Source organism: Gasterosteus aculeatus, chromosome 4 (assembly GCF_964276395.1).
Source record: "Gasterosteus aculeatus chromosome 4, fGasAcu3.hap1.1, whole genome shotgun sequence".
Classification (NCBI taxonomy): Eukaryota; Metazoa; Chordata; class Actinopteri; order Perciformes; family Gasterosteidae; genus Gasterosteus; species Gasterosteus aculeatus.
The window spans coordinates 6,834,106-6,844,568 of record NC_135691.1 but is presented as its reverse complement, the minus strand read 5'-3'; the positions used below and the strand labels follow the sequence as shown (position 1 = coordinate 6,844,568).

At 42.6% G+C, this 10,463-nt stretch overlaps 1 long non-coding RNA gene across 1 annotated transcript; it reads left to right on the top strand.

Moving 5' to 3' along the window:
- Nucleotides 1-4,358: 4,358 nt before the first annotated feature.
- LOC144406124 (uncharacterized) lies at nt 4,359-5,798 on the top strand. The gene is made up of 2 exons (XR_013467312.1): nt 4,359-5,035; nt 5,298-5,798. It is a non-coding gene; the product is annotated as an uncharacterized LOC144406124 (long non-coding RNA).
- The last annotated feature ends 4,665 nt before the right edge of the window (nt 5,799-10,463 follow it).

Genomic DNA, 10,463 nt, shown 5'->3' with positions numbered 1-10,463 from the left:
CTCAAAGCATCGGGGTGCTTGAGTAAATCCTCCATCGTCACACTGTTCAGATGCAAGGTTTGCTTAAAACGTTGCCACGGTTAAGTAGCTGCTGTGAAGTCGCGCTTGTCTCGTTGTCACCTCATTCAACGGAAGTGCGTGCTATCGCGAGAACGGGTGAAAGTCAGATTTTGGAACCTGACTCTCCTTTTTTTTCTCCCAAAGATCTGTTGCAAGGCTCTGGTTTTATTGTTCATTTGCTGAGGCCACCGGGTCTGACTATTACTGGGTCATAACTCGGCAGGATGATGAGACTGCATTCTAATGTGGATCCATCACCAATGGGGATGGGAGGGAGGTGGCAGGAAGGAGAGTGGGAGGACTCATGGGGAGATGGGAATAAAGTGTCATGAGCACACACACATTAACACACACACACACACACACAAAGCACTTGTATGCCAACACACACAAGCTCCTTTGTACTGCTAATGTAATTTTGGTTTGTGTAAAATAAGACATCAGATCTGTATTATGGTCACATCTTTTATACCATGACACAAGGGAAGTCCAGAGTACAGCGGAGGCCCTTTTGCAGGATGTCACTTGCTCTTCCTGTTCATCACCAAAACTCTGTGAGAGGATCATGGCAGTGTGGAAGAGAGAGGAGGGAGAGGAGCTGAAGAATAATCTGCTCCCCCAACCAGACGCAGGGTTGACTCCGTTTGGTAAAGCTCACTGACAGATGCTTAGAGTAAGAGTAAAAGGAAAGGTGTTCGGCAGTGACATGTGAAATAGAGGGCATACTGCCGAGCCCCCTGCATTGCAGATGTACTCCACTGCGCCACATGAGGAACAAGGCAGCGATGTGGAGGAACATCTTTTGAGAGAACTTGGTGAAGCAGGATATTGTTTGTTTTTCTTGTGATTTTTCTTAGAATACTAATTAACAATAGTGACTGAATGAATATGCAGATTATAATGCAGTAAAACTCTGCAGTGACAGGAATAAATGGTTTAAGTCAAATGTCATAATATGATATGAGAAGAAATCAACGGATATACAAAGTATCTGTGGGAGTACAAGTATGCATATTCTTCTTGCTGTCATTTCTATTGAAATGGAGTTGCAAAGGGTAAAAGACAGATAAGACATTTTGTTATTCCAAGTGTGTACCTGATGCATCTACAAGAGTTATTTTTTTCTTCTTTTTTCCCCTTTTTCTTTACTTTATCAGAAAATCTGGTATGTATAGAGCATCACAGGAAATTACCATCATCTGCACAGCTCCCGTATAATGCCAGCCATCACGGGTGACTTTTGGGAGAATGAAGGGGGAGGGTCCTTGGGAACCTCAGTAACAACCCCTGCTTTCGTACAACACAGTGGGGCAGAATCCTTCAGAGGCACTGTTAAAGCAGCAGCACCACACACCCTGGGTAACATAGCTGTCAGATTTGTCACTTTCAAATGACATACCTATTAGAAGCTAATAAAACCCCCCGAGCTAAGTTGAGCCAGCCGGCACATATCTTGGCTACAATTCAGCAGAGGGATGAGATGTTCGGGTAGAAGAGAGAAGGATGTTTCTGTGCTTTTGTGTAAGCTTTTGTTTGTCCGTTCGGCCCCTGTCAAGTTAGACAATGCAGTTCCCCGAGAGTCTAATCGATGCTGCAAATGTCAAAGAGCGGCTGTGGTTGCACGGGGCCGAAACCTGGCTCTCAGCGTGGCGTTGTTATCTGCTGGACAAAGACTCAGACAGCTGACGCCCGGTTCCTGGGGTAAGAGCCAACATCTACAGAGCCTTTATCTTAGTCGTCTCATCCACTCGATGGCAATGATCCACCCTAATCTGCGAGGCTTTGTTTATCAGAAAATCACTGTGCTAGCTGCTCCTCGGTGTGAGGCCTATGTATGATAACAGGCGAGGGTTTGTCAACAAGTGGGAGGTATGTTAGCATGTTGTTTGGCAAGTATCAGATTCACAGTTTTAGAACTTGTAATTACAGCTCTGAATCAATTACTTCCATTTTAGTGGTTATTATGTTTGCTATGTGAGCCCTTTATTGTATTGATTTGTTTACATGTGTGCTGGAATGCTCTCACACAAACACACGGAAAGGGATTCATTGCAATGCAGGGAGCATCTACAGTGGAGATTGTAGTGTTAAGAGAGAGCCGCCCCATCTCCACCTCCCAGGTACCATTATTCCACAGATGCACAGTAAAATCCTCAGCAACAAACCCACATGCGCACAAACAACCAGGCTACCTTAATTGGCCTTACTCTCACTAGAGAGTTGTATTTTTTTTTTTAAACGCATTGTATATTGAAGACCAAATCTGCTTCTCCTTCACTGGCCTGACGTAGCTTTAAATATATCAAAGCAGATTTTATCTCTGCAATAAAAGCGGATCACAGTATCCCAGTACTCGGTCTTTCCCAAAGCAAATGAAATTTCAGTGGTCTTCAAATCATAACGGACAACATAAATTCAATCGATCAATACATTGATTAGCAATTACACAATGGCGGCAGACTAGGGCATAAAATGTTTCATATACTAGACAACGAGGATACCACGTGAGCTGACCATCCATGACTCAAACATACAGTTCTTTAATTATAACAGTCTTTGTCTCTGACACTTTCGACCTGAGGAGGCTGCAGGGGGGGGGGGGGGGGGGGGTGTATGTGATTACCTCTTTACATCTCTGTCGATACCTCAGTCGTGCAGTAATGTCAAGAACCCACTAACGACTGGGGCGACTGCGTGTCAGTGGTAGAACGGGTCGTCTTTTAACCACGGGATCGGTAGTCAGCTCCGCCAGTCTACGCCCCTGTGTCCTTGTGCAGGACAGCCAAAAGTCACAAGTTACTCCCAATAGCTAAATGATTACATTTAGTCGGACAACTAGAGAAGCGCCGTACAAGTAGTTAATTCACTATTTTATCATTCACTAACCCGCCAGTTGAGTTAGTCCGGAAGCTAGAACAAGTAAAGCGAAGTTATTTGTAAAATACGATATCACAACTTCGCAGTAAAGGCCATATGACACCTTCTGTCCTTAGACTATCTGACTTTGAATTGAAAAGAGTTAGTTGCTATGCGTCAACTCACGCTGAAATACATAGTGAACACAGTCAAGCAATATATAGAGATAACTCCATTAAAAGATAACATGATGTGTTGAAAAAAACACACTACGTGTGTAATCAAACTGAATCGGGACGGACTATTTCTAATGGTAACATTAGACACAAGGTAAAAATACAGATTGGGTTAATTGGGCTTTTTTTATTAAATACAAAAATGAATTAGTGAATGACAAAATATTTTAGAATATTTAAGATTAAGCTGTAGTTCTTAAAATCTATGAACTGAACCACAAAAATAGGATTTCACACAACATGAAACTCGTAGGTGTTTCACTGTCAAATCGACCTTGTAGAGTTCAGCAACCTCACCTCAGGATTATCAAATAAATAAAGTCCATTCTCCTCTATGGCAGACTTTTTTGCAGCAAGGAGGAAAACAACCGTTCCATTGCTATCCATCTCTTTCTGTACTGGAGGGGCACTAGGTGATAAATTCAACTCTTAGCGAAGCCCATTGGCCAAACACCAAGTACATGTTGTCCCAGAGCTTTTATAGTGTTTATTGTTCCGTTTTCAGTGACGTGTACAGTTTCTGATACCTGCCCTTAATCACTCGAGAGTTACATTATCATCCGTCACCTCTACACTTCAGGCTGGCTGATTGCCTGAGCGTCCTTTAAGTCTATTCACACAAAGCATCCAAGACCCTAAATCATCCGTAGGCCTACGTTTCCCGCTCTTCTGGCACATGGACAGGACTCCCAAACAGTTAACATCCAGGACGATTGACAATGACGCGACAAGTGACACAAGAGACACACAACTTAAATAAACTAGGGAGGTGCAGGTGATTGGACACAGGTGGAAACTATCAGACGATCACAGGGGATGACAGGACAAGGCAGGAAGTGAAGTTACCCGGTTACTCTAGAAGCAACCAACATCTGCCTCAAGTCTTCGAGAATAAACAATCGTCCACGTCCACACTGCATTAACTTCCCAGGAGACCCCTGCCAACCTGTCAGTGTGTTTACATGATGGTATAATTCGAATCTTCGAGTCGGCCTATGCCATCTTTCGGGGGAAGGTGCTATTATCCCAATACGTGAATAAATCAAATCATTGGCCGAAAGCATGTCATATCCAATACGATAGGTGGCGCTGTTTTCATTACAACTAGTTGTGATACAGCCATTTCCGCTTGACCTCTGCACCACTACCAACAACAACAACATCAACATTACACGAAAGATGGCGAACGGAGAGCAAGGTGAAGCTACATCCCTCTACTATTTTTGCATGATGTTAATAGGAGTACAGCGAATGCGAATGGCGCTATTGGCTGATTTGATAACGGAGAGAAGACGCCGTCGCCGAAGGTACATGGAGAATTTAATTCTGACCAACAATATATTGTTGAACTCTTCCATTGTACCGCAAAGGTCTCGAAGAGCACTCTGGATGAAGAGCAGAAACAAAGGCTTCTGGGAGAGAGATGTTTCGACCGTATTTGATGACAAAGACTGGAAAGCGAAGTTTCGCATGACTTGAGGATCTTTCCACAAGTTGTGTGGAATTATGGAAGGAGTCATGAAGCACGCGGAGGTGACTGTTCGAGCACCAATACCGCTGTCCTCCAAGGCGTAGTGGACGACATGTGTCGGTAAGTTTGGGCAAAATACATTACGTTTGTCTGCACTGTGCAACGTGTAAGCTTACTAACTGATATGTTCAATTCACCGCAACCTCAGGCCTGCGTGTGCGTGTTTGTGTGTGTATCCTGTGTCGCATACATATATTCACGTGTGTGTTACAGTGTGTCGTGTGTGCCATTAAAACCTGACAAATTGTTCTCTTTAAGCTTCTGGAGCATCAACTGTAAGATGCCTGGGTGTGCTCATGACGCTAACGTGCTGAGGCAATCGACGTTCAGCCAGGCACACCGGTTACCAAAAGTAAGTCGTACTCTGAAGACATATTAATGTATGGATAAAATCAATAAGATCAATAAATGAGTTAAGCTACTGAAAGTTATTCATGCAAAAACTAGTGGAGCTACCACCAAGCTATTGAGATTTCTAGGTATGTTACAAGCTTAAAGCAGTATGATGTTTTATAGAGGCTTTATTATGTTTTTAAGTATATTATGTTTTATTTATGCTGGGCCATTTAGTAAGCAAGTCCAACACTGGTAACCATTTCTGTTTCTCCTCCCAGGAACCAAGATAAATCGATGACGTCTCAATCGGTAACTTCCTGTTGGGAGATCCAGCGTATCCTCTCATGGACTGGATCGTGAAAGGCTACCCCCATTCCCCAGAGCAAGAGTCCTTCAAGGTCTACTTAAGCTCTACAAGGACCACGGTGGAGATTGCGTTTGGGAGACTGAAGTCACGCTGGAGAGTTTTGATGAAGCGTAGTGACTTCTACTTTACATTCACCCCTAAAGTGATTGCTACCAGTTGTGCATTGCACAATTTCTGTGAGAATGAGAAGGAAGTTGTGAATCCCAACTGGTCAGTGGAAGCGGCTACACAGCCAGGTGGTCGTGCCAACAGTCACGCAGACGTGAGTGCAAACTTCCCCCCGCGCAGACCATACCTTTAGACGTCTTCATTACATAATTGCCAGTTTGTCATAGGTTTGTAAATACAATTCTTGTACAGTTCATGTGTGTTTCATTCCACAAATAAAGAAACTCACAGAAGTTTTAGTTAAGTGTTTTATTTATAAGAAATATTAAGAAAAGTAAAACAAGGTATAAAAGCACACAAGTATAAAAGGTAAAACTTTGAATGTCACAAAAAAACAAATATTTATATATATAAATTCTGATATATATATATATATATATACACACACACACACACACACACACACACACACTGAGGTAGAGTGTAGAAATTGTGCTATATGAACGGTAAGGTGCTTTTCAGGCGGTAGTGCAAATAAGTAAGGCATCCATAACCATAATACGCATATTGCGGTGGTTGATGTTGTGGTGGTGGTGGTGTGGTGGTGAGAATGTGTTTGGTTGAGATTGAATGTTATCCATTTTCTGCATCAGCTTCTCAATCATACTGTCAGTGCGGAGGATGCTGGCGATCAACCGTTCCTCCCGGGCCTCACTTCTTGCCATGTCCTCCTTCCATTGTTGAGTCATGACTTGCATCTGGTTTACCAACACATCGACGTCTCTCATTCGCCTTGTTTGCTGGGTCCTTGTTCCTTTAAGAAATGGCAGGTATAAAGTCAGTTGTATCCCTACCGATGTGGTAGTAACCATCTTGACATCAGCTGTTTGTTAGACTACACAGGATGAGTGAAAGCATGGCATGAAGATTCTTTGTGATGCCCATATGTTGATGCAGTTATAATATTGCAGAACTTACCAGGTAGATCATCTGTAATTGTAGCACGCAGTGGAGTAGTGGAAGGTGGTGGAGTGCAAGCTAGAGTCGACCTAACTGAGGAGGTAGCACGCAGTGGAGTAGAAGGTAGTGGAGTTGACTTAGGTGAGGAGGTTCCAGATCAGCCTCCGAGCAGCGTCTCTTCCGGGTCCATTGTAGTATCTATAAGATGGTACAGCACAAATAATAATAAAACCTTATTTATATAGCACCTTTCATGCAAAACAATGCAGCTCAAAGTGCTTTACAGCAAATACGTGCGTATCTACGTGCGCAATAACGTGCACAAAGAAATTACATGCACATAAAAATAGACAAAGAAACATAAAAACTCAACTATAGTGCAAAAACAAATGTAGTAAGTACAGTTTATGTAATGTACACTTTATTACGTTTGTAACTAGCTTTCATTCTAAATTGAATTCCTTGCAAGTTAGTGGGAAGGTCTACACGTTTCTCAAAGACTAAGGGCTGAGGGCTAGCTAGCAAGTGGCACCCATGTTAGCTTCGAAAGTTACGGTTATCAAGTGGGACCCAGGTTAGCCTTACGTGTGATTGTACATTGTTTTCATCGTCGATTTAATTCCTCGCAAGTTATGGGAAGGTACACATGTTTCAACACATATTAGCACTGCTAACACATCTCACAAACAGCATCAGCTAGCATCTAGCACTTGTTTTAGTGTGATGCAACTGAAATTAACTTACCCATGGTAGTTGGCAACTGAGCACCCAAATCTACGCCGTTGTGCTCTACTAGGGACTCTTGTGTTGTCCATAGCGTTGTTTGTTTGTTTTCTGCCGGCCAGGCTCCCAGGAGTCTCTTTCGACTTCCGGGTCACGACCTGGGAGGGAGGAGGGCGGCGGGATCTCAAGCATGCGCAAAGACGCAAAGTCCAGTTCCTTATCCGATTCACTGTTACATGCCGCAATAGTCGAACTATCAACTGGATCGGATCGAGTTATCCAGGGGTGTTAATCAGATCGTAGTCGGACCGCACATAGTCGGACAAAGGTGTTTACATGAAACGGATAATTCAATTTCAGTCCGACTAAGCCAGTTATTCGAATCCATGTAACCACGCTGTGTGACACACACTCTGACTGCCCCACCCGTCCACCACATGAATAATGCATCATCAGAGTCGGCAGTGAGCTAATGAGTCAATTGCATAGAGACTAGAGAGACACCCGTGCGCTGTGATGGTTAAACCGGGCGGTCCCTTCGCTCGGGTTGTACGCAGCACCAGATGTCCAAGGTGCAGGTTGAAGAATTACGGGTCATCCCTCTAGCCCCGTCTCTGCAGTGTCTCCACTTAAAGAGGCAAGACCATGCGGTTTGGCTCATGTGGTTATGCGTTTGTGTGTGTGTGTGTGTGTGTGTGTGTGTGTGTGTGTGTGTGTGTGTGTGTGTGTGTGTGTGTGTGTGTGTGTGTGTGTGTGTGTACCTGATCAAGGATGGAGAACCATTGACATGCACATTCTGCCAAAAGGTTGGGATCATTTAACATTGACACTTTCTCTCTGCATAGGGGAGTATGGGGGCGGGGGAGGGACTAAAATACAATCCCTAAGCATGCAAAGCAGGGGGGGATACATGTATACAACATGCTTATGCAAGCAGATTTAAATTATTGTTCATGCATGTATGTGCAAACAATTGCTGTACTGTGAATTTAGGATCATCTTAACGTTACGCTTTAGTGAAGAGCTTTTTTTTCTTCATATTTGATGAATGTATCCCTTCACTTTGCATAAAACATCAGCTGCTTTTCACATCCCAAACATGTCCAAAGGAAGCACATCGGCTACTCCAGTTCTTGGGCTTGGGACATAAAGCTCAACTATTTTTCCCTTCCACTACAATTTGAAGAGCAATATCAACAATCTGTGATCACGTGATGAGCAGGCCAACGGAATAAAGTGAAGTGCAGTGTAAAGTAAGGGGATTTAAAGTGTGACCAAAGCTTCCCGAGGCGATGCTACGGAAGTCACAAAGCTCCAGTAACAATTACAGCCAATTCCCTCTCCATGTCCACTCAGCCACTTCAACAGTCTCTTAGAGTAGAGAGAACTTCTTCCAATGTCATAGTGAAACAGTTTAAAGAGCTAGATTTCATTAATAATCCTTTCAAAGAGAAGTGTCTGCCTTCGCAGTTTAACTGTGATCCTACTGACAGTCGGGGCGGACTCTGAGGCCAAGTTATAATTAGAGTTTCTTAAGCTAGCAAATAATGTTGCAAGACACTGTTTAACATGTTTGAACTTAGTAAAGTATTGTTGGCTTTCTGTGGAGAGATTTCATTACAATATAATACATGCTTCATTGGTTATTCAGTTCTTTCTCCCTCAGTGTTTAATAATTTTTATTAACAAAGAGACAACGTTGGAACACAAACAGGAAACGAACCTGAGAAGACTGTCTAAGAATCTATGTCCAGTGCGTGTGCAGGTTTACATGTTTCCCCATATTTTTCCACTCTTAATAAATCCAATTACACTGTAAAACCATCAGATGATGGCACGGACGTGGCTTTGGGACGAAGCACAATGACCACTCTGTCGGACGGGGAAATCCACACCAGCAATTATTGAAGAATCTTGCCTGTAAATATGCTCTGCGCCAAGCTGTCTGGCTCCTCCTGACAGATCTTCATTAGCATTAGGTGACAGGAAGATCTGCATGTTGATTTACCAACTGCTTCATCTATCTCACTCTTAGCATTTGCATTGTCTGATTCACAATTCCATTCACATTTAGATGAGCCCTGACGGATCGTAAATATCCCATGATAGATAACGCTAGCAAAATTAGTATAATCAAGCACAGGCCTTGGTTATCCATGGGGAAAAAACAAGTGTGCGCCAACCAAGATCTTCTTTTGTACCCTTTAAAATGCCAAAGTGGCACAAATGAATTTAGGACGTTGTAGAGGTTTAAAACATCCCACATAAGGGCTCACTTTTTGAGGAGATAGGTCTTTGAGATTTACTACCGGTCATGATTTCATTATCCAGCAGTCATTCAAGACTTCTTAACGTGGCCTTAATCCGTCCGTTTACTTTGATTTTTGTAAATGGAGTTCTTGACATTCCGCCACCCTTCCCTCTGAACGAAATCAATTGTAGTTAACATCATGTGATTCATGGACCCACAGTAGAACTTCATCACAGAGGTACTTAATTACCTGGAGCTTTCCATTTGTACTCAAAAGACAAAGCAGCACAGAGGATTTGTCAAAGTATTGCTAATTAATTATCACCGATTTCCAATGCTGCTCTTGACATAAGCAATCTCCTAATGCAGGTTTCCAAAGGACTTTTTCCAAACATGCACCGCGTTTGCCATCCGATATTCAGAATGGTTATACCGGCAAATGCATGCTGGAAAAAAGTTAAATTGTATATAATGAAGGGATAACTCACGGCAGCATTTCTTCTCCTCGACTACGATGTGAACATAACATTTCTACCCGACTGTAAGCTGGCAAAGGACAAAAATTGTTGTTTTTTATTCTTGTTTGATTTCAACTCCCACACTTGTATGGGTATATTTGTATGTGTATGTTGGCCTGTAGAAACGGGAAAAGACTTCCATCAAAGTTTGAAAAGCCAACGCAATAGAAAATACTGTGTTTGCACACTGATTGTGATTCAGTTCAGGTCAAATTACGATTTTGGTATGCACAGTAGAGCTTTGTGACATTCTCACTGTATAAGCTTCAATGAAGGCACAGCATTGAACAAGAATCCTTGAATAAGAAATCACCTTTATGGCCCAAATACGAGACTGTAGATACCTTCATATCAAATATAGTCCTTATTGATACATTACTTGTGTTGGTGTTTTTGTGGGATTATTTTGAAAACGAAAAATTGTATCACCAGACATATCAATTTTGAAGGTCAGTGGAGCAAGGATCATCTGGTATGTTTTTAGGAACACAAATCCGATAGAGGCTGTACCTCTGCT